We start from the raw sequence: 4,081 nt of genomic DNA on the forward strand, positions 1-4,081 counted from the left end.
ATTTACATTTTATAGTCAGTGAGTAATTAGTCTCGGAGATATATCCAGCGCGGAGTCGTTGGAATGTGGTTTCCCTAGGCTCGGATGATATCGTAGAAGAGCCCCAGCGGTGAGAATCTGGGTAATCGAAACGAACCTATTGAATAATATACACCTCAAACATCACGTGACTTGACCGCCGCTGCGCATCGATAAGCAGCGTGTAACCCCCGTATACACGTAAATACACGTAGGTATATGTAAATACGACACACCTTCAGTGGTTTCAATGTACTGTATCGGAAGGTGAGTAAATGTTGTATTTGTATATGTAATCAACTCTTGTACGAATAGATCCAGATGGACAACAATCTGAAATATGTACTACCAAACCAGGGTGACTATAGAGTTTCAATTATTCCATAATGTTTTTTGACGTCTCACACAAGTTTTTTGTTACAAACGTAACAAAATACCGACACTGATAACACACACACACACACACACACACACACACACACTCACTCACACACACACACACACACACACACACACACACACACATACACAGAAAATGATGCATACATTTTATCTGACTGTGAGCACAAATCAATTTTGCTGTCATATCAAACAAGGAACGTTCGAACACAAAATTGTTTACTGGAGTTCACTTCGAGATAATGTAAAATTTCCTGTGCCTGCGGGCTAGAAGTGCCTGGATTTTGTATATATAGTTCGTGACACATAATGTGGCTGAGTGGTTAACCCACTTGCCTCTTACCACTGCAGTCGGGGTTTGAACCGATTCAGGGTTCGATTAAATTTACCACGCTGTAAGTAAGAAGAGTGTTGTTCAGATTGACTCTACAACGCAGGTTATACTCCGGTTTCCTCCTGCATTAACCCATTGAACCAATGAGGTATGGCCCTCACTAGACTTCTTGGGAGACAAGTGTTTATATGCTTAAAGAACTATCCAGTATAAATAAAGATAATCATTATTATTATTATTATTATTATTATACCACCTAATTGAAACTCCATAGTCTTTCTGTTGGGTGATAATTGTTGTCAGGATGGTCGCATTGAGAATGACCGGCTATAAATGTACAGATTGAGGATTTGAACCTACATCGCTGCTGCTATTTGTTTGTTTAATGGTTAAAATATCCGGCAAGATTTGATTTATGGTTGTGTCCATGCTTTTGGTATAAAGGGTAAACTGAATGAAGTCAGTGATATGTTAACATAGACTAAATGGATTGTATGATACCCGGTGAAATTAGGACGTAGGAAAGGATCGTAATCTATGAAAAGTATGTGTCAGGGGTAATAATTGTAAAGTACTTTTATCACAGTATGGGAAAGTACTATTATAAAAACTCACATTATCATTATTATAACTTCTGACTAGCGATGTACCTGTAAACAAACACCATGTTACAATGATGGGACAAACTTTTATTGATAGAGGAAGGAAGTGGAATTTGTACAATACGGACCAACAGTACTGATGTATTTGGTGGCTGTGGGTTTTGCGGTTGTCGATGTTACAGATGTTTGATATTTTTCTCCATGTATGACTAGTTTTTCTATGCAATACATAATTTTATTTTTATTTCATGTTCAAACACGTTTTTGTTGAATTCTTTTTTAGATAGAGACATATACATCACGTGATTAATTGTAAAATTTAGACGTTATTCCCCAATATGTTTCTTTCCAAGTAAAATATGAGTGACCTAAGGGGTCTTTATCACTACGAGTCGCTAGACAAGAAGTACCAACCTGAGTATTTTTTAGCTGAATGAAGAAAAATGTTAGAGAATAACAATTATATCAGCACCAGTAATATCAAAGAAAAATCAGGGAAAGTAATGGTAATTTTGAACACTTTGACTCATATTTCGAACACAGCAGAACCAGTGATGGAGACACACGTTGTTGTTGTGACGTAGAACGACCAGAGCATATATAATGTATATCATGTATATTCCATATATTTTGCCCAATTTGGCTCGTGCATGGTATAAGTAGTATATTTATTCGTTAGAGGCCGCATATTCGACATAACTTGTTGAAACATGCCTACACATCAGTACTCACTGGCAGAACTCTGGTATAAGCAAGTATCTTACTACATGTATATGTAAAATATACTCTCAGCCGTTCTATTTTTAGTCATGTGACATTTTAAACAACTCATATTGCTATAATACCAGATGCTACATTAATATAATGGCAGGTATCTTCATAAACGAATTAGCTTTCTTTAAGTGTTTCCTACCTAAGACAGGCTACTCGTTTTTCCCAAGACTTCTGTAATTGTATTTTGATGTGGTGTAATTACAAGAATGAAATGAATTGACATCTACTATCTTCTGTACACAGTTACCTTATAAATTCAACTTTATAACAAAATAGACCAAAGAAACTTTCTCAAGACAACGAAAATATGAATAAATTATCATTAATTTATATTTTGGCGGCTTTAAAATGGTTGAACGTTTTACGAGATTACACGGTACTTAGAACCTTATTGACAACTGTGCAGGACTGGAAGTATGCATGATGACATCAATTCAGGAATGTTTCGACATGTTTTATGCAAATATTGTAAGCTAATGTGTTATTTTTGTCATGTATTGATGGATTGAAATCTATAAAAAATGAGAATTACAAAGAAAACACTGCTATCGTAACCAGCGTGTCATGTTTTGTTTGTTTTGTTTTGTTTTGTTTTGTTTTGTTTGTTTTGTTTTGTTTTGTTTTGTTTTGTCTCGATAAAAATAGTCACCCCAGGCGACACAACAAAACTACTAAAACATTCAAATGGATCTGAAAATGAAAGAAAATGAGAAAAGGCGAAGTGTCTTTGGTATTAAAGTGCTCATATCGATGAGGATTTGGTATATATTTTGGATTTTGGATTTACAAAACAATTTTATCATGGCTTCCTCCTTTAGAAATCAATGTGTAACAATATTTACCAAGTCCTTGTTTGTAAAATAACAATATATACCAAGTCCTTGTTTGTAAAATAACAATATATACCAAGTCCTTGTTTGCAAAATACCAATATATACCAAGTCATTGTTTGTAACTCAACAATATATACCAAGTCCTTGTTTGTAAAATAACAATATATACCAAGTCCTTGTTTGTAACTCAACAATATATACCAAGTCCTTGTTTGTAAAATAACAATTTATACCAAGTCCTTGTTCGTAAAATAACTCAATAATTAATTGTAAATGATTGATGAACGTGAAAAATGGTTGTTATTGTAACTGATTTAGTCAATGTTGTTTTACATTAATTTTTCAAGTAGGAAGCCATGATAAAATTGTTTTATAAATTAAAAATCCAAAATAAAATACCATATTCTCATCCATATGGCCACTTTAATAATATTGATTGTAATAATTAAAGATTAGTGAAACAATATCTATGGCGGGCTATAACTACAACTGTCGACATCAGACCATGGACGAATAGAACCTGTTACAAACAAGGCAAGTAAACAAATGAATTGCATTAATAACACTTGGCTCAGCATTTTGTAACAGCAGAGACTTGTTGGTTTGATAGGAACCGTTTTATTGCCTCTTTATTTGTACGCAAAATGCCAGGGGAAATGGAAATTTGTTTGTGAACTACTATGTAAAGTGACAATAAAACTGTCCTTATCAAAGGATGCATATGGAATGTGATACAAGTCTGTGTACTTCCGGATGTGTGAAGTTGGCTCCCGTTTCCTGTTTCCTTTTTCATCTCCTTATTCGGTTTTTCCTGTCTCCTTATTGGGTTTCCTGTCTCCTTATTGGGTTTTCTGTCTCCTTATTCGGTTTTTCCTGTCTCCTTATTGGATTTCCTGTCTCCTTATTGGGTTTTCTGTCTCCTTATTCGCTACCTGTCTCCTTATTGGATTTCCTGTCTCCTTATTGGGTTTTCTGTCTCCTTATTCGCTACCTGTCTCCTTATTGGATTTACTGTCTCCTTATTGGGTTTTCTGTCTCCTTATTCGCTACCTGTCTCCTTATTGGATTTACTGTCTCCTTATTGGGTTTTCTGTCTCCTTATTCGCTACCTGTCTCCTTAT

The 4,081-nt window shown here is 34.9% G+C and overlaps 1 protein-coding gene across 1 annotated transcript in view; it reads left to right on the plus strand.

Moving 5' to 3' along the window:
• Window positions 1-336: 336 nt before the first annotated feature.
• LOC144450388 (indolethylamine N-methyltransferase-like) overlaps window positions 337-4,081 on the plus strand; it is a 9,987-nt gene continuing 6,242 nt past the window's right edge. The window contains exon 1 of the mRNA XM_078140991.1: window positions 337-376. The gene's annotated coding sequence lies outside the window, so the exon portion shown is untranslated. The remainder of the gene's footprint in view (window positions 377-4,081) is intronic.

This window comes from Glandiceps talaboti, chromosome 19, assembly GCF_964340395.1.
Source record: "Glandiceps talaboti chromosome 19, keGlaTala1.1, whole genome shotgun sequence".
Lineage (NCBI taxonomy): Eukaryota > Metazoa > Hemichordata > Enteropneusta > Spengelidae > Glandiceps > Glandiceps talaboti.